This window comes from Lepidochelys kempii, chromosome 20, assembly GCF_965140265.1.
Source record: "Lepidochelys kempii isolate rLepKem1 chromosome 20, rLepKem1.hap2, whole genome shotgun sequence".
NCBI lineage: Eukaryota > Metazoa > Chordata > Testudines > Cheloniidae > Lepidochelys > Lepidochelys kempii.
The window spans coordinates 23,756,748-23,777,703 of NC_133275.1; the positions used below are offsets into that span (position 1 = coordinate 23,756,748).

General features: G+C 49.6%; 1 long non-coding RNA gene across 2 annotated transcripts in view; it reads right to left on the minus strand.

Annotated features, from left to right (window-relative positions):
- The window catches only part of LOC140900735 (uncharacterized), a 37,184-nt gene extending 17,533 nt beyond the window's left edge, over positions 1-19,651 (minus strand). For both annotated transcript variants that reach the window (XR_012155709.1, XR_012155708.1), the window contains exons 1-2: positions 19,098-19,651; positions 14,172-14,249 (exon numbers count right to left, since the gene is read on the minus strand). This is a non-coding gene — a long non-coding RNA (uncharacterized lncRNA). The remainder of the gene's footprint in view (positions 1-14,171; positions 14,250-19,097) is intronic.
- Between the last annotated feature and the right edge of the window lie 1,305 nt (positions 19,652-20,956).

Here is a 20,956-nt window from a genome sequence, read left to right on the forward strand (position 1 = left end):
ACCTGCTTAGCTGCTTCCGAAAACCCCACTAGGCACCTAGCTGCACCTTTAGACACCTGAAAACCTTTAAAATCTGGCCATAAGTCACTTTGAAAACAGGACTTAGGCTCCTAAGTCACTTGGGTACTTTTGAAAATGTCACCCCAGTCCCATTCTCTCTCCTTTGCTTCACTGCTGTTGAAAACAGATTGAATTCTGCTTCAAATGCTCTCAGACCTTTTAAAACAAGTTATCTCATCCTTCCTCTTATTCTGGGTTTTCTTCTCTTCTTTTAGACTTTCTGGTTCCCTTTTTCCTCTCATCCCCACATCCTCTGTGGGTGGCACATTCCACCCACATTACAAATAGGCCTAAAAGTCAAGAATCAAAAATATAAGATAGATGCCGAGTGCAAACCCTGATTTACATCTGTCTGTCTAGCTAGCTACCCAAACCTAGATCGTGTATGTAGACCTGGCGTTCTAATCTAAACGCATTTGAAAGTTCCCTAAATGGTCTCCTTTTCGTGGCTCTTTAGACCCAATCCTACCACACAGTACAATTCCTCATGGCACCAGGTCCCTCGCTGGTGTAAACTGCCATCCTGCCTTTGAAGTCCAATTGACAGGAGTCAGTGGGGTCAGATTCCCAACTGCTGTAAGCCTGGTGGAGCTACACTGATTTACACACGCTAAGGACTTGACCCAGAGTACGGGGACCCCTCCATAAGCAAGCAGGAGGAGGCAGTCCTCCCTCATTGCAGGAGTGGGACCCCACACTGTAAGTCTTCATATTCCCTGGATGACCCGGGCCTCCTCTCCCCTCGCCCCAGGGCTGTGCCTTAGTGCTACCATTCAGCTCTTTACATCAGCGTGTGTATTTTAAGCCCTATGAAAATCCCTCCTAAAGACTCATTTCTCCTGCATTGCTCACAGTAAGTGAGTCATTAGTAAAACAACAAAAATAATTCATGTTATTCCTCCTCTGGGCTTCCCGGCACATCCTGCCTTCTCCATGGCTGTCTTTTAAGGTCCGATTCTGCAAAAGCTAACCACTGGGCGTGGTGCTTACTGCTGCCCGTGAGCGCACTGATATCCAGGGGACTATTTCCTGAGTGAGGTCCTGTTCACTGGGTAAAATTCACCAGCAAAAGGCCGATGCACCATTCAGCCTCTCTTTTGAGGGCTTACATGGTGCACAGACTTCACATCCCCTGACAAAGTTTGAAATTCCACCTGTGTTGTTTAAGGATAGCACAGTAGGGCCTGTAAGAAATAAATAAGGAAAAAGAGGCCAGAGTCTGATCACAGTTCTACTGGTAGAAATCTGGAGTCACTTGAGCTTTACACAGGAGCATCTGAGCTCAGATCTGGTTCCACTGGATATGACGCCTAGATCTCTTGTGTCACACCTCTCCAGGTGGTTGAGTTTCACCCCGGATTAAAATTGAGGGGTGTCTCGATCAGGCACCGTCAGAAGAGATCTGATCTTAGAGGACTCTTTCATTTAGTAGACAAAGGACCAACATGATACAACCACTGGAAGAATTCAAAGTGGAAAGTCTTTTTAACAGCTGGGATAATTAACCACTGCGCCAGCTTACTGAGTGAGATGGTGCATTCTCTCTCTAATGTAGTTATAGGGCCCCTATTGCTGCAGTATCCGAGCACTGTAGGGTTTGAATGGTGCATAGGCCTTATGCTGAGCATCTCACAGCCCCACATGAGGTAGGGCAGGGCTATTACCTTCCTTTTACAGACGGGGAACTGATGCTTAGAGAGAAGCTAAGTGACTTGCCTACAGTCACCTGAGAGCTTCTAGCAGAGCAGGGAATTGAACCAACGTCTTCCAAAGTCCCAGGCTAATACAATAAATCACAATGGATGCCATTCTAAGGTCTTTAAATGTGCATTCTGACAACACACTTTGTATCCTCATTTAGGCAAGGCTGTAGTTCAACCACAAGTTACCAGGCTTACCAGGAACCAGTGGCCATGTCTACACTAGGAAACAAGGTGCATACAGCACAGGTTACCAGTGTAGTGCAGATAAGGCAGTAGCAGTCTTAACTCATGCTAGCTGGTCAGGATAGCCTCCAATTTACCTCGACCAGCTAACGTGTTAAAACTACAACTTGCCTTATCTACACTAGGGTTTGAACACATGCTAACAACACACCAGTTTTCCTAGCGAAGACAAGGCTATTGGGTGAATTACTGCAACCTGTGGTCTGAAGGAGGTCAAACTAGAGAATCATAATGGGCCTTTCTGGCCTGCACATTTAGGAATCTGGCAGTGAGTATGGTAGAATCTTGACTGGAAGTCCCTAGGAGCTCGGACCATCTTGACGGTAAGACCCGATGCTGTACTACGGAGGGCAACAAAACGAGCTGGTGATGAGGTTTTGCATGTCTTACGCAGTGCTAAGTGCACTGGTATTACTAGGCTAGCAATGCTTTCCATGCTGCTATGTATAACATACACGTGGACAAAAACATGGTGATCGTTTCTTTCCACTTGGAAAAAGAGCTTTCAAAAACTTTTATGGGGAGGCATAAGCTGAAAACAGCTGAAGAAACTTTCCACAAGCACAAAACACCCCAATAATCTTTGGGGCGAGACCAAGGCTAGAACAGCTCACTCCACAGAAAACAGATTACGCCGAATGCTCCTCTTCTCTTATACTTCTCGATGGCCCCATTGTGCCGGGTGCTGCACAGACAGTAGTGAGAGACAGTTGCTGCCCTAAAGAGTTTACAATCTCAACAGGCAAGTCAGACACAGGGAGGAAGATAGGAAGGATTATTATTAGAGTGGGTAAATTTTTTCCTTCATAAAGTTTTTTGTGACAAAAAATGGCTTTTTTTATAGAGATGAATATTTTCATGGAAAATGTCTATTTCCCTCAGAATTTTTCAGGTTTTTGTCCCCAGAAGATGACAACTTTATTTTATTCTTGGTACCCAAACAACAGAAAAATTTCAGCCAAAAACTGAAAAAAAAAATAAAAATAAAAATTGGGATTTGAGATTTTTGACAAAAACCTGAGAAATTTCAAGGAAAAACATTAACGCCTGTTTTCATCAACATTTTTCATAGGGGAATAAAAAGTTGTTTGACTAGTTCTAATGATTGCCCCCAGGACACAGAGGAGAAACTAAGGCACAGATCCGGGCCTGGTGTAAAGCCATATATGCCAATTTCTGACCCAGTGATCTGCCCAAGGCAGAGGCAGGAATTGAAGCCAGAGCGTCTATGTCCCAGTAATCACACGACCCTCTTTCTTTTCTCCGCTTGTACAAACAGGGGCTGTGAAAGAGTGCTGCAGCCCAGTAGAGGCGGTACTGATGTAGTGCTGGCTGAATACACCCACAGGTGATCACTTTCATGAGAAGAGCTGTTAACTTCCATCAGGCTTCTCACGTGAGTACCTGCTCACCAGACAGTACAATCCATCCCTGTGCAAAAGAGCCAGCAACAGGTCTATGCACCACTTCAATCCTAATCAGAAATCTTAAGTAACATGTAGTCATCTTCTGGCCCCTCCACAAGATGGTAAAATTCCCCACTTTGAGTAAGGGGCCTGTAATAAACAGACAAAAAAAAAACTGGTCCAGATTCTGATTACTACTCTGCTGGTGTCAAGCTGGAGACACTCCATTAGCTTCAGTAGAGTGACTCCAGATTTACACGGCTGCATCTGAGATCATTCATTTTCCACATCGCTCATTTGTTCCACTGGGTCCGTATTATTTCTGCCCTGCCTTACTTTTTATTAGCCCTATTAACAAGAGTTGGATCTGAGCCAGAAGGTTCTGGATCCAGGTCTCAGCTTCACCCGAGGTTCAGGGTTGTTTGGGATCTTGTGGTTCAGCCCAATCCAGAGATCAGGGTTAGCTGTGATGTCTGGAACAGGATCAGAAGTTCCCGACATTTGTGTTTGTTCAGTTCTGGGGCTTCCGTTCAGGGCCCAACCAGATAGAAACAGTTGTTATGAAACATCATAATATTTGATAGATGTTCTTTCTTCAGACTTAATTCAAACCATCCCTCCACAGAGCCTTTTAGCCATATGTCTGTAGGGGGACCGTATAGCTGGCGGGAGAGGCACCATGCTTCAGTAGACAAGACAGCTAGGACTTCTGGGTTCTAATTCCGTGCGTTGCCACTCACTCACAGTGCATCCTTGGGCAAGTTGTTGCCCTTTTCTGTGCCTCGGTTTCCCCCTTCGTAAGAGGGGGGATAATAGCACTCACTTATGTGCGTTGATTGTTTGGTGTTATCATTATATAATGAAACAGCAAACTGTGCCCCAGGGAAGATGTTCCGTAGCACTGTGCCGCGCTATTCTTAAGAACAGTTTCTTGTGACAAGATGGAGCGGGCATCCCTGGCATGCCGTGCCCTCTGCTGGAACGTTCTGACATAACCTGCATCGCATTTCAGCTGTAGACTGTAACGAGCAGGCCACGCTGTTTCAAAAGAATGGATCATATGACAAAGAGAGAGGACACGCAGGCTTGCACACCAGTGTAAAGTGTATGTAAACTGATGGGGGGAGGGCCAGAGATTGGATTTAGTTGATTCATGTTCGTATGCTGTTGTGGCATCTCTCTCAAGCAGATCTTTTGTTCTTCAAAATCTCAGCTGTTGTTTTAAAAAAACAACCTCTCGAGCTCTCGTGACTGTGAAAAAAAAGCTCTGAAATGTGACTCGAATTGAAGCAACATTGCCTAAGTCTGCAGAGAGCCTGGAAAGATAGCTTGGAGAGGTGTGAACCACCCCCTTCACCTCAGGGAGGAGTTAACACGGTGCTCCAGTGCTGATCAGTTACATTTTGACCTTAACTATTTCATCTCTCCTGTAAGAGAGAAGGGGACGAGTTACGGATTGGCACAGTTCACTGTGAATGACGTCTCATTTTACTACCACAAGTGGCTGGTTTATGGGAGATCCCCCCACTCATATCTCTCCCTGCTTAAGAAGCCAAGCCCAACAACCCCAGCTGCGCCCCCAGCACATTCAAGCCACATCAAGGGGGAGCCAAGCTCGAGCAGACCAGTGGAGCACGACCATATTTTGAACCTCTGCACAGTCTACTGTGAGCAGCATCTCAATCTGGTGACTCAAATGGGCAGAGTTTATTTAGTGGGCAGAACATGGAGGAGACCCCCCACTGCACCTTCTCCCCAGTTTGACCCTAGTGCAGGATGACCATGAATTGGGCCCAGTGTTCTTGGTCCTTTTTTACCATCTTCAGATCTCAAGCATCTTACAGAGATCCCTGAATTAAACTTTACAACATCACACCAGGAGATAGGTCAATACTATGCTCACTTTACAGTTAAGGAAACTGAGGCTCAGTGAGGGGAAGTGACTTGGCCAAGGCCACATGGTGACAACAGGACGGCGAGGGTGGGCTGGAGCAGGGAACAGAACCCAGGAGTCCTGCACCTTAATGAAAGGACTCCCCTTCATCTCTTATAGCAAATTTCCTCACCACCACCTGAAAACAAGCACTCAAAAATGTGGAACCAGTAATATGTGAATGAGTGTAACGCCTGCTTTGGACATCCCCGGGATCATTCTTTGTACCGTAGTCCTTGTCATTTCTAGCTCCCTCGTCTTTGGTCCAGTTGCCCAGTCCTGCAGCCAGGAGCTTCACTGGCTTCAGTGAGATTACCTGCATCCGTCGCCGGCTGAGCCTCTTCAATTAAAGATCACGAGGTGCTAAGATACTACAATGCTTGGAGTGAGAGACATACCTAGGCCCCATTGTCAGAGAAGTCTGAAGGAGGGTAAAAGATCTGCTCCAAACCCTCCAGTTAAAGTCTCATTGTCTCTTTAGGGGCAAGAGGCAGAAAGGGGACTGCTAAGGAAACCGGTGGATTCACTCCGAAATCTGCTGGGCTCAACTGAACCCCGTGTGTGGTTCTCAGTTTCATATGTCCCTAACAACATGGCTCCGTATGGACTGGTTCTGCCATTGCGATCCCTGTCTCCTACTGACATCCTATTGTGCTCTCCAGGGCAGTACAGAGCTGTCCACTCCACCGGGAGTGGTCCCTGCAAAGACTGCACTCTGCAGAGACTGGTGTGACACATCCCCCAACCACCCTTTAGACCCACGGAGCCACAGCCCCACGGATCTTGCATGGAGGGACTTCTGCAGCGTCTCAAGGCTGGGAGAAACGCACCTTACCTGGTTCAGTGGCATTTCTGCCCCATTTACTTCCCTCTGCACCTGTGAGGACAGAGAAGCACCTCCCCCTTAGTAGTTCATCAACTCAAGTGACAGCCATATATCCTTATAAAATAGTTTGCACATAAAATCTCTGCAAAGGCATGTCTCAAATTCCAAGGGAAACCGAAATAACCAGTTCCAGTGATTGCCACAAGGGGGCAGCCAGACATTGCAAAGAACAAGAATCGCTGAAGATCCCAGTTACAAAGATTTCCCATTCCCAATTCGTCAGCCCCCCATGATATTGGGAGGTCACCTCGCAAGGGACAGGACCTCAGCTGGAACTTCCACCCTGGCTGAACCGAGCCAGCAGAATATTTTAGGTGGCAAACGGCATCAAGGGATCTGAGTTATAGGAAGGACCTGACGAGCTTCACTCAGCAGTTGTAGGACATGGTGCTGTGGTTTCACTGGATGAGTCCTGCGAAACCCAGGCCAGCTGAGAGGTGTGTGCTGTAGGGGGCTCTCTCCCCTCTGAGTCGGTGCTGGCCCAGTGTGGTGCTCAGGGGAGGATGCTGCAAGGAAGGGGAGGATGCTGCAAGGACCAGTGTTGGAGTTTCAGTAAAGGGGGACTCTCCTTGTGAAGGTTTCAGAGGAGCAGCCGATGAAGTGAGCTGTAGCTCACGAAAGCTCATGCTCAAATAAATGGGTTAGTCTCTAAGGTGCCACAAGTCCTCCTGTTCTTTCTCCTTGCAAAGTCACTTTGAAACTAAATACCCTCCCTGCAGTTTCAAGCAGACGTGGGATTGGTCTTCACTTCTGATCCCATGGTGTTGCTCTGTGACTGTTAAAGAGGTGCCACGTTCCACCCAGAGCCAGTGGCTTTTCAGCAGCAAGCAAGAGAACCCTGTGCACCATTTATATAGCTTACATATTAAGTCAGTACATTGCCTTAAAACCCTTTGGGACAAAAGCTTCTGCTGTCGATAGAAGCCCTCCTGATCACAGTGCTGCCTTATATCAACCTGGAAAGTCACAACTCTCAATAACTCTATTTGACATTTTCAAATAAAACTGTTTTTGGGGCGCACAATGGAAACAGACACCCTGCAGAAGGTGGCAGTTTCAACTCCCCCCTTTGCCTCCTGGTAGTAACAACATGCCAAGCTGAGCAGTTTAATAAAGAAAGCTGACACTTTAGGTGCAGCTTCTGATTCCTCCTAGTGCTCCAGTAACATTCTCAAGCTCCAAGAAACATAAACCCGGCATTTAACTCGGTCTGAAACTCACCTGAAAGGCAGGAAAGTGAGCCCCCACCCTGTCCCAGACTTGGAATGTCCTGACTTGGATTGGCTGCCCCTTGCAGCGTAGGTATGTCAACGGATTCCCCTGACCCCTCCAACTCCCTGGTGTTGTCACTAAGGGCTATCTGCCTCCTCAGGAAGACATCCCCACTGTTATTCCTTATCCCAAAGGATCCTGTCCAACTGGGCAATGAGGGAGGGGGAGCAGGGAGGAGTCAGCCCTGGTGGTTCCTTAATGAGCTTCCAGAAAATGCATGGCCAGTGCAGCAGATTGCACTGAGGAAACGGTTTCACATGGAGGCAGAGACGGCAGAGTCCAATGGTTAGGGTGCTGGACTGAGTTCTAATCCTAACCCTTCTGCTTTTACACAGAGTCAGACCTGATTTCACCAGCAGCGCCATTCATTTCAATGGGGCTTCTCCTGGAGTAAGGTCTTCCTGGACACAAGGGGATTGATTAGAAGCTGGCCCTGTGTGACCCTAAAGCTGTCTACACTACGGACCTTACAGCGGCACAGCTGTAAGCTCTCCCGTGTAGCCGCTCCGTGCGGATGGAGAGAGCTCCCCTGCTGGCGTATGCAAACCACCCCCGAAGAGCAGCGGTAGGTCTGTCGGCGGAAGATGCTGTCCCACCGGCCTAGTGCTGTCACAGCAGTGCTTTCGTCGGTGAAACTTCTATCAGGCAGGGGGGTGTTTTTTTTCACACCCCTCACCAACAAACATTTTGCCTACAAAAGTGCTCGTGTAGACAAAGCCCCTAAGCAACTCACTTCACCTTCCAGAGCCTCGGCTGGAAAAGGAAATCATGCTCTTGACCCTCCTTTGGAAAGTGCATTGAGATCTGCAGTTGACAAGCGCTGTGTGAGTCAGCGGGACCATTCGTTTTGGATCCTCCCACTTTATGCCGTGTTTATACCGAGAGACGTACTCAGGAGAGGCACCATAGTTCCCGCGCGCTCCCTCGTCTTAGGCTTACGTTGCAAGCTCTTTGGGGCAGACGCCATCTTTTTATGACATGTTCGTACAGCGCAGTGGGGCTCAGACCCACGACTGGGACCCATAGGCACTACATTAGCATCGACTGCCTGTCCCCTGTAGGTCCAGCTTTGAGTGGGACAATTCCTTCCTGTGTGACAAGGCAGCAGCTCTCCATGTAGTTTGTGTAATGCCTCCCTCCGGACAGGTGATCCGTGAGGACCAAAGCTTGGACCTCCAGATTAAAAGCACAGGCCTCTTCCATTTAAGTTGAAGAAGGATCACAAACTGGTAGCAGTACTAGGCGCCTATCCTTAAGGCCAGTGGTTTTCAAACTTTTTTTCTGGTGACCCAGCTGAAGAAAATTTGTCGATGCCCATGACCCAACGAAGCTGGGGATGAGGGGCTTGGGGTGTAGGAGGGGGTTCCGGACTGGCGCAGGGAGTTGGGGTGCAGGAGGGGTCAGGGCTCTGGGCTGGAGGTGCAGGCTCTGGGATGGGGCCGGGGATGAGGTGTTTGGGGTGCAGGAGGGGTTTCTGAGTTTGTGGGGGGCTCAGGGCTGGGGGTTGGGGTGTGGGAGGGGGTCAGGGCTCTGGGCTGGGGGTGCAGGCTCTGGGGTGGGGCCGGGGATGAGGAGTTCAGGATGTTGGAGGGGGCTCTGGGCTGGGGCAGGGCTGTGGGAGGGGGTCAGGGCTCTGGGCTGGGGCCGGAGATGGGAGTTTGGGGTGCAGGAAAGGGCTCTGGGTTGGGGGGCGCTCAGGGCTGGGTCAGGGGATTGGGGCATTGGGTTGAGGCATGGGCTTACCTCCGGCGGCTCCTGGTCAGCGGCACCGCCAGGGTGCAGAGGCAGGCTTCCTAGCTGTCCTGGCACTGCGGACTGTGCTGCGCCCTGGAAGCGGCCAGCAATAGGTCCAGCTCCTAGGCGGAGGCGTGCCTGCAGCTCCGCACAGCTCTTGCCCACAGGCACCACCCCCCGACAGCTACCATTGACTGTGAACTGACCAATGGGGGTGTAGAGCCAGTGCTTGGGGTGGGGCCATGCGTAGAGCCCCGTAGGCCCCCCGCCTGGGAGATGGACCTGCTGCTGGCTGCTTCCGGGGCACAACGAGGTGTCAGAACAGGTAGGGATTAGCCTGCCTTAGCTGGACAGCACCACTGACGGGACTTTTAATGGCTCGGTCGGTGGTGCTGACTAGAGCCACCGCGACCCAGTGCCTGGCATTCCATGGCCCAGTACTGGGTCGTGACCCGCAGTTTGAAAACCACTGCGCTAGGTGGACCAGCCACTAGATAGCGGGGGAGATGGGCCACCCTGGCCGGCCCTGTGGATGAACAGAGGCCTTCAGTCTCTGGCACGTTTTGCCAGTGTGAAATATTATTCCTAATAAAGTTGCTCTCACAGCAGCTGATGGCTAGGAGAGGGTCCCTAGTTTTGGTGGGGGCAGTGTGTATGTGAGTGTGTGTGTGTGTGTGTGTGTAACCTTCCACGGCCAGGCTGTATCTGTTCTGATCATTAATAGAGTCCTTTAGTCTCCAGAACGGTCGACCTGGCACCTTTCATCAGTGTAAAAATAACTCACTCCGTGATGATTGAGGAACTTGGCTTCCATTGACAATCTCCTTCCGATCAGCTGGGGTGGAGGTGGGTAGCGCTTTGTTCGGCCCATCCCAGTGCGTTAATGGGTGCTGCAGTGCCGCTTTATCGACCTGTTTCCATCTCCCTCTCCCCTGCCCTGACCACAGTCTAACGGTTTCCTGCCCGCACCAGGATGCAGCAGCCTGGAGAGAAGGCTTGTTTTTAACATACCTAAGCACAGCTGTGCCACGGGGCTGCTGCTTCTCCCTCCTGACTCTGCAAAGGGTTGTAAGTTCTGGATTGGGTCCGTGTAATTATTATTATCATTATTTATATTATTGTAGCCCCAGTCATGAACAGGACCCCATTGTGCTAGGGGCTGTACATTATTTCTTCGGTGTATTGCGGTAGTGCCAAGAAGCCCCGGCTCTGGACTAGGACCAGGATTACACGAGGCTCTGCACAGACACAGAACAAAACCCAGTCCCTGCCCCAAAGAGCTTCCAATCTAATTCGGCTGAAGTTCAGGTATGCAGCATTGCCAACTCTCACCATTTTATTATAAGCCGCCATGGAATATTTGGTGTTTTTCTTCAAGTCCCAGGTCCTGGAGGCAGGTGACTAGGTGAGAATTTCACCTTTTCTTTAAAAATAAAAAATAAGTTTCTAGCCCTCAGGATTGCAGAGAAATGCTTGAAATCATGATCCAACTGTAATCGAAAGACTCAAAAAACAGAAGGCAAAGAAAAAGAATTTTAAAAATTATGATTTTTTAAAAAATCTGTCTGTTTAATCCCGTCTTGTTATTTTTGGTGGCCCGGCTCTTGATTTTTGAACACTTCGCATTGGTGATACGGGGTATGAGGCAGAATGAGAAGGAAGCTTCAGGTTCAATGGTGCACAAAAATTGTGAGCTGTTGCTGCTCCAGGGTGGAAAAAGTCTCGTGAGATTAGTTGGTATTGTGCAAGATTTCTGCCATCCTGAATCACTGAAATCTGGTAAAATGAGCTGATATTGTGAGATTTCCACCCTCTTGAATCTAGTGAAATCAGCTGATGTCCCACAAGGTTTCCACCATCTTGCATCACTGAAGTCTGGTGAGAGGGAGTGTCTCCAATGTAACACTGGGAAAAATGACTTGTCCAAGATTGCAAAGAAAGACACATCAGCAGAACCAGGAATAGAACCCATGGATCCTATTTTCCACATCTCAGAGTACTAGATCCACACCCCATCAGCAGTGCTAGAGCTTAAAGCCAGGAGTCTGGCTACCAAGGCCCCTACTCTGGCCACTAGACTGCACTGATACTATCCTCAAAGAATCTTGACTCCTGGTCCTGGATTTTGCCCAAACTCCCTCTCAGAACTGGGAAGGGAACCCAGAGGCCCTGGGTCACAGTCACTTGCTTTCTAAGCACTTGGCCAGAAATGCCAGTTGTTAGTCACTGGAACAAACGACCACGGGATGTTGTGGAATCTCCATCATTGGAGGTTTTCAAGAATGGGTTAGACAAACACCTGTCAGGAGCGGTCTAGAATACTGAGTCTTGCCTTAATGCAGGGGGCTGGACAGGACAACCTATGGAGGTCCTTTCCAGCCCTGCGTTTCTATGATTTGTGTGTGCAAATTCTGCATTATTAACCTGGCTCTTCTTCACACAATCTGCAGCCTTTTCAAGGGGGAAGCAGTTTCTTGTGCCCAATTCTGCCAGGAAGATAACGCTGTCCCCTTTAAGAGACAGCCCCAGTTATCGCAGTGCTGGATGATACCTAAACTGCAGCAGTAACAGCTGCTGTCTGCCACCTGCACGGGGTTATGGGAGATCACAGGAGCTGAGCTAGCCCCATGTGGCCCTGGAGCCTCAGCATCCGGATGCCAGAGCTCTCTCTGCTGCAGCAGGGCGGCCCCTTCCTCTCCCGGCCCAGCTCTTTAGCGAGTCCCACGCACACAACATAAAATCTGCAGGCACGCTCCCTTACACCTACTCCCTTGTGTGCCCAAACACACACTCAGTCTGTACACATATACGCTCCCTTACATGTACACACATTCACAAGCAGACACACACAGGCGTATATTAGCTATATACACAGGGGGAGTCACACAATCTAGACGCATACACACACTCCCTTATTCATATACACACAAATTGTACACACTCATGCACAAAATATATACACACATATACCTGCACAATCTATGCACACATTCCCATATGCACACATTTTCTACACCCCCCATACCTTTCCTTATACACACACATATTAGCTGTACACACACAAAGTCATACACAATCTACATACACACACCCTCCCTTACATGTACATACATTAGCAACACACATATACTTCCATAATACATTTAGACGAAAGAAGTTTGAAAAAAAAAGTCAAACTCCAACATATTGAAACAAAAACATTTCAATTGACCCAGGTTGATTCTTCTTCTAGTTCATCACTTCACAAAATTTTTTGAGGTTTTGACTTTTCATCTTGATTCAGGATGGGAAAATTTTCTAAATCTCAAAAACTCTTTGGGATGGGAAACATTGAACATCCAATATCTATCTATCTATCTATCTCTCTATCTCTGGCCTTGTACGGCTACCCTTAACCCTCTGAGCATCTTCTGTAGAAAACAGAATTGGGAAAAGCAAAGGCATGACTCCCTGGCCCTGAAGAAGCTAACGCCACAAGTTCTGCCCAGCTTGGATCCATCTGTCTGCCTGAGGATCCCCCACTCACATTCCCAACGGCCTCGGGGGAAAACAGCTGCTATTTGCTCCAATTCGTTAATAACGTTTAAATCCAAAGCTTCTCTGGCAGGGAACCAGACAACCCAAAGCCCTTTTGAACGTGGTTGGTTCCCCCCTTGAACTGAGACATGCACAGGAGAAAGCTCCCTCCCCTTGTCCAAGGAGTAGCTTGGTGCTGTGGTTAGGAGACTCGAGGGAGAGGTGCTGTCGGTTTAACTGATGCACATAGCAACTGACACAGTCCAGGGCTTTGGTCAGAACCTGCACAGGCTTTGAGTTCTCTCGAGGCTAACCACATCTCTGAATGTTAGCGATGGAGGACCTGTTATTGGGTTAAAACGTATTGCAGTCATATATAGCATTGCTCTACCTCAGCCTCTCCACTCTGCCTCCTGAGGTTAGTTTATAACAAGAATAGTTTGATCTTCCTTGGCCCTTCCCACACAAGATCACACAGCTCTACAGGCGTTAGCTAAACTAAGCCTTATTACTTCCAGGCCAGCGAGTCAATATTGTTATAATCTATTTTACATGTGGGGAAGTTGTGGCACAGAGCAATGAATTGACTGAATGGCACCAAGGCACATACAGAGATGACCAAAAAAACCAAAACCCCCAAACAAAACTAGACCTAGAACCCAGGAGTCCTGATTTCCAGTTCTCTGCTCTAATCACTCTCTTATGCAGGGCTAAGAACAGAATGCTGGATTTCAGCTGCTACTGCACTCACACCTAGACCACACTTCCCTTCTATAGATGTGAAGAAAAGAACCCAGAAGCCTTGTACTCTAATCACTACCCTCAAAGCTAGAACCCAAGAGTCCTGATGTCTTTCCTCACCTTCTTTCGGTGCTAGATCACACTCTCACCTGAAGCTAGGAATAGAAGCGGGGAGTCTGGATTCCCCGTCCCTTGCTCTAGCTGCTAGAGAACACGCCCTCCCAAAGCTAGGGACAGAATTTAGGATGCCCATTATTCCCCTGCAAGTTACAAGTCACTCCAAGCAGATCTATGCTAGTGCTGTCCAGCTGACCTACAGCATCTGCACTGTTCTTCTGTAATATGAAATAAATCATGACTCCAGAAAAAACTGGCAGCTGCTAAAACTTTCCATCCATCCCCAGTGGGGCTCCTGTTCTTTAATGCCAGGCTTACTGGACCAAAGCATTCGTGCCCCAGTTGTTCACTGGTGCATCAAATTCAGCTTTCAGCTGAAATGTGTTTACTGCATACCAGTGAAAAGGAGGCAATGTGGCCTGGTGGTTGGGGCTGGGGACTGGTGATCAGTGATCAGAACTACTGGGTTCTAGGCCTACCTCAGGGAGGGGAATTCAAGATCTTGCAGCAGTTTAGGTGTCAACACAGTATATGTTAAGGTTCTTAGATTCTAGACTCACTTGTGGAGGATAGGCCAGAGTAGAAGATGAGGATACTTAGGTCCCAGTTTTCCCCCAGCAGTACATGAAGAGCAACCACTAAAATCAGAAAATAAAAATTACAAACAACAATTTTATTATCTAATGCTTCCGTGCTTCTGCTGCTCTCAGTAGCTGCTGCATCCCAGCTGGCTTTGTGGGGTGCAGTGGCCCAAGAAGGCAGACGCAGAGTCTGCCTGAAGGCATCTGGGAGCTGTCAGGAGTCTAAACCCAGCAGAGGGCAGTGTTGGGCAGGACAAGTATGGTTCTGAAGTTGGGGGATGTACCCATCCCTGCCATGACTTTTTGTCTGGCTCTCCAGTGGCATTTTCCATGGGGAATCTCCTTCACTGTGGGTGAGGGGGAATAATCCACAGCACAAAGGTCTAAGAGGGAGAGATCAGAGCTGAGCACTCTGGAGGGATTTGCTTGGTGTTTAAACACAATCACAACCATAGAAAAGAGGGAAAAGGCTTGCTTTCTACTACTATGCATATTACAGCAGTGCCCATGGCCTCCCAGCTTAGATTAGAGCTCCTTTTTACTGGGTGCTGTACACAGAGAGAGAGAGACAGTCCCTGCCCTGAAGAGCTTATTGTCAGGGAAACAATGGGAGAGGAAACTGAGGCATGGAGAGAGGAAGTGACTTGGCCAAGGCCACAGACAGCACCAAAAACAGGACCTAGGTCTCCTGGGTCCTAGTCCAGTGCTTTATGTACTAGACCAAGTTAGCCTAGAGACTAGATAGCAGCCAGAATAGGGTTATCTATACAATCCACTCCCCGTGGCGCTTTCATCCCTTCCCTGAGGGAAACAGTCCTCGCTGATGGGAAATATTTCCGGTCCGTCCGTTCATACTAAATATTCCATCTAGTTATACCACCACTCAAAATTCCTCACCCTCCATTGTGTTCAGGAGAGTCCCAGACTCATGGGCTCTATTCCCAGCTCTGGGAGGAGTGTAGGATCTAGTGGTTAGAGCGAGAGCAGGAATCAGAACTCCTGGGTTCTACTGGTAACTCTGCATGAATTAGTGGTTAGAGCATGGGGGGGACTCAAGATGGCAGAAACCTTGCATGATAATCTCATGAGATTTCTTTCGTCCATTTCATCCAGCTGGTACCCAAGGACACAGCTCCACTGTCCCCATAGACTCTCCCATCTTGAGTCAGGACTTGTAGGGTCTGTTCTCAGCTCCAGGAGTGGTGTGGGATCCAATGGTTAAAGCAGTGGCGTTGAGAATCAGAACTCCTGGAGGGACTGTGGTCTAGTAATTAGAGAAGCAGGGACTGGGACTCCTGACTCCTGATGTCTATTCCAAGGTCTTGCACAAACTTTTTGTGGGATTTTAGATATATTGTTTCCTCTCTCAGTGCCTCAGAGTCAGTGAATGATTCTTCACGACTTGACTGTGAAGTTAATTTAATTAATATTTGTAAAGCCCTTTGAGATCTTTGGATGGAAAGTGCTAGGGAAAGGAAAATGATTATCTTCAATACACAGCTCAGTCCTGAGCTAATTCAACTTCCCAATGCCCCTGTGAACTAGGTCAGTATTACCTCCATTTTAAAGAGACAAAGGCATAGAGCAGAGAAGTGACTTGCTCCCAAGTAATTGTCCTCTGCTTGGATCTTGTAAGGTAGACAACCAATACACCAGGTTATAGCTGGGGTCCTAGTACTCAGCACCACTCCGAGGCATTACTGTCCGTGCTGACCCCATGGGGAGAGCACCCCCTACTCAGTCACCTCACAACGCTCCCAGCAGTACAGTGTCCCTCATTTCTTGCTAAGGCTTTTGGGCAATGCTGACTCAGAAGAAAAAGTGCCCTCAACACGGCTCCTTTCAGGGCCCTGGGTTTTCCTTGCAGTTTTCAATGCAAGAGTTAACCTGATTTGAGTTTGTTCAGTTTTTGAGACCCCAGACTAAGGTGGCATGGAGGCAGGCTGTCTGGCTTGTCAGGAAGTCACAGGGCCACCAATCCCCAGGGCAGCTGGTAAGATCCCAAGACCGCTTCATTGTCTAGTCCTGCTCCAGCCTTTTATCCCAGGAGACCTGACCAGGAAATAAGAGGGCGAGACAGAACTTCAAGTGGGGGCAGAGTGCGGGGGATAACAGCCTGGAAAGGGTATAATTATTATTTACTCTCTCTTGCTGGCACTGGAGACCCAGGAGGTGGGTCATTAGGTAGCAAATAATTAAAGACTCATGGAATAATGTGCAGGTTTCCAGATCCACGGGAGGCTCTCGTGGGGGGCGGGGGGGGATGTAACATGAGAGGATTCAGTTGGGACCCTGCCCATCCCATACTCACCAAAGCAGCCTCCTTCATTATAGCTTCTAGGTACCCCTTCCTGCAAGGGCCTTGGCACCCCTCCTTTCTCCCCCAGGACACATTCACCACACTCACATGCTTTTCTCCAGACCTGGGAAAGGCAACGGGCCTCACTGTCCATTGCGCCCGTGCAAAGTGGGTTTAGAATGGTAGCAGTTTTCTCTGACTCTGCCTGGGGGTAATGACTGCACAAGGGGCAGGGCAATGGAGGATCAGGCCCCTTGCCTGTGTCCTGTCTGGTTCTAGCAAAGCCTGACCCATTTATAGGCAGGGAGCAGTAGGCATCTGTCCAGCACCAAGTGCAGACAGTTTCCCATCCTCACTGGGGCGTCTATGTGCTACCATAACATACATGATAAATCATCTTCTATCCAGATTTAACAGAAACATAATGATAGACATTAGCGATGGAAAACCACCCTCCGCCCCAGTTCCTCTATTCGGCCGGTAGAAGATTATTTACGATTGTACATTTACTAGCATTCTTGCCCAGTCTAGTTCTGATGTCGCAAGGGAAGGAGCAGGAATGGCAGGGCAGGGCACAAGGTCTGCTCCGTGGTTCGGAAGCACAGTGGTGAAAACACCCCACCTCCCTTTTCACTACTGCTGGGACCAGATGAACTAGGGAGTGAATTGGGGTGGGGGCTTGATTTTTACTGGAGTAGCTCCATCGGTGCAGGGCCAGACTCTGATCTCAGTTACTGCGGTGTAAATCCAGAGGGATCCCGTTGACTTTGGTGGAGTTATTCCAAATGCACACTGTCATTGTCAGTGAAACAGAAGCTGGCCCTTGCTACTGCACCAGACTCCAGCACAGCAGGGTGAGCCAAGGGAGGGGTGGCAAGCTCCAGATGGGAATTTCCTGATTGTCATCTGCTTGTCATAGAATCAAGCAGAACAGTCCATCTCCTGACCAGGGCAGGCTTGTTATTCCCTGGGGCTTTGCCCAGCCAGCGTTAAACATCCCAAGGGACGGTGGTACCACCCCTTCCTTCAGGAGCTAGCTCCACTAGCCAACTGATCATTCAATCACTTCTTTTTCTTCTGTCCAATTCATCCACAATTTCTCCTTGCTCATTTCACCCCACTTCACTTAATTCAACCCCCTGGTTCCACCCTAAACAACCCCTCTCCTTCTTAAGGCCAGATCCTGAGCTGGTGTAAGTTGCTCCATTTACACCAGCAGAGGAGCTAGCCCAGACAGACCAGTTTGGTCCCACCCTGACAAGGGAGCCATGCGGTATCATTCGCTACGGGACATTTTCTAGCCTTTTGTCCAGTTTTGAATTAAAACTCCTGCAGGCATGGGGGCTCGGCCAGACTACTGCACAGCTAGGCCTGTCATACTCCACCACCCTGACTTGGACAAGCCTTGTTCCCTTTGCAAAGAGCCGTGGCCCGAATGCAGGGGTCCAGGGGGCGGTGAGGAGAGGATCCTTGGCAAGGATGGAATGAAATCACAGGCCAGGGGCAGGAAAGAGGAGGGGGGACAAATCTCTCCGCCTTCAGTATCCTCAATGGCTGCTTATTGCGCCTTGCAGCCCGGCAGGCTGAGGGTTAAAGTCTGCTACTTGGCAGCTTGTCTGCAACCCCCCCATGTCCAAGAAGTGAATGTTCTAAAAAAAATATCAGTCTTTAGGGCCCGTGGCCAATGAGAAAAGCCCTCGGTTTTCCAAGCGGCCAATCCTGTGACACCATCTGCCCTGATATGACCCCCCCCTCCGCCCCCCCTTCCTGGCTGCCCACCGATGGGATGTGTGTATATATTTATCTATCCATCCACATATGCATTGATCTATATCTGGATTTGACTGGGGCTTAGGGGAGGGGAGGAGAGAGCGAGAGAAGGAGCGCGCGGGTCGGGATGCCCCCAAATAACCTCCCTGAAACTGTAACAGACGAGGAGAGACAACTTCATCTTCTGCCCTCCCCCGCCCAGTGCCTTTACAGGACGGAGCGCAAGAAGGAGACCTCCTTAGAAAGCCCTCGGTTTACTTGTCCTTCTTCCTTCTGTGTTACACATCTGGCTGGCTACCACACACTCCCACTCCCACTCCCACTCCGTTACAACAGCCGCACCCTCGACGCCAGGTGTGAGTATCTTGCCGGGGGTGGGGGGCTCTTGCCTGCGGCGGTGGAAGGGCAGCTAAGGTTTGCGCCGCTTTGCTCCTTCAGCTCCACCAAACGGGGCTCTCCGGGGCTCGAGCTCGGGGAAGGCTCCAGGACTATTCAAGGGTGGGGTTATTTTTAACCCCCCCCCCACACACACACACACTTTTTGTCCCCCCAAACCTTCCCCCAGCTTCCTGATTCCCGCCGCCCCCCCCCCCGGTTAGAAACGTGGACCCCCCCCACCCCTTTGCTCCAATTAACTGAGAAACGCGACAACACCACCCGTGAAAAGCGATGGGCCAACGGGAGAAACGAGAGGAGAGAGCCGGGCATAATCTCTAGCGCCTTGAGAGCTGGAAATGCACAAAAGAGAGAGACGTTCCGGCCCAGATCCCCACGTACACCCACACACCCGGCAGGGGAAGCTACCCAGGCCGCTCGGCTTTCTTAACTCGACTTACTTATTTTTTGCAGCTACCGAAATTGCAGCCCGCCCGCCGGCGAGAGCCAGGCTCCGAAGCCAGACGCTGTAAGTAGCGGGTTTGTTTTACTTTACACATCTTTGTGTGTCTGCCCCACCGGGCAGGGGGGAAAGCGGCTTCGGGCGGCCAGGTCCCCAAAGCCTCCAGCGCCGCCCGCCCCCCGCGGCCCCCCTCAGTCCCCGGGCGGAGACCTGCCTCTTGCTCGCTACTGCCCGGGGCTCGGGCGGCGGAGGCGCTGTGGTCCCCCGGCGGCCCGCCTCTGGTGGGGGCAGCCCTCGCCTCCTGATCCGCTCCGACACTTCCCCGAGAGCCGAGAGGGCGAGACAGCTCCTCCTTCGCTCCTCCGCAGCCTCCCCGCCAGCTCGGGAAGGTCAAGGGCGACACTCGCCGCTTTGCCGGCGTCCTCGGGCTTCCCTCCCCACTGGTCTGGCCAGCCGGGGGGGGAAAGGGAAGGTCTTTCCCCTAGTCTGGCTCCGGCCGGAGCCGGTCTGCGGTGCCTGGAAGGTGCAGGAGGTCGGGCTGTCACAGCTCACACACCCTCGCCTGCTGGGGGGAGAGCGAGCGGGCTTTTCTTTTATCTCCTGCTAATATACTGCAGGACGTCTCTCTCTCACGCCCTGCATGTAGGAACTGGTGTTTCTAATGGATGGTAAAGTTTGTGGAAGCCCTTTAGGAATGAAAGGGGTGAGAGAGGTTTGGCTTTTTAAATTTACTGATCAGATGGGAAGGGGATACAAAAGGACAAATCCTTACAGGCTGTAAATTGCCAGCGCTCCATGGCCTATGCTGATTTATACCAACTGAGGATCTGGGCCTGTCTTTATAGGGAAGACCAAGGGGAAATTTACTAATCTTTGGTCCAGCCTGGTACATTGAAGAAGTCAAAGGGGAAAAACATGGTTCTTCAGAAGTCTGTTTATGAGCCAGTGATAAAAAAAACATCCCTGAGCAGAGATGGTTTAGTGCTAGCCACCTCCAGGGGTGGGGGAGGAAAAGGGGAATAAACTCCAGCGGGGGAAATCCTCTCCCATCAGTTCCACAGCTGAAAGCTCAGACCCTCAGTCACCTGGAGGGTTCTTTTGCACATCTGAGTTACAGAGGCTTCACATACAGTGAGAATCAGATATAAAGGGTGGAAGGTCAGTGAACTGGGGAGGATTTCAAGGCGTAATTTATTGTTGTCATAGGTAGATACAGGAGTAAGGTTGTAATACACCAGGAGAACCTACTATACTTATGGGGATTGCATATGCAACCTAGACAGATAGACAGGGCCCAGTTCCGACCTCAGTCATGCCAGTGTAAATCAGAAGTAACTCTAGTAACCAATGCAAAACTGGTGTAAGATCAGAACCAGTCCCATAATCTATCGTGTAATCAGTATCTAGTATGACCATTACTAATAATATTATCTGTACTGTGGAATCTCAGCCAGGGACCAGAAACCCAGTATGATAGGCACTGTACAAACACAGAACAAAAAGGCAAAAAGCTCTGTCCCTGAAAAGTTTACAATCACAGATAGATCGTAGAGATAGTAATCTATATCATTTCATCTATAGCTATGGCCAAATTTTGGGTCTGGTCCTCAGCTCTTTCTTATACCAGGGTAAATCAGGAGTAACAGCAATGAAGTCAGTCTGTAGTTACACCAGCATAAAATGCCACGAGGGACGCATCGGGCCCTCTGATCTTAGTGGCACCAGTATAAAACAGGAGTAACTCCGCTGACTTTGCACTGGTATAAGTGAGATCAGAATCTGGCCCCTAGTCTGTCGAACAGTTCCGGATCCTGCAGCATGGAAGGCCCTGGATGAGCATAAAATTACAGAGCCTCA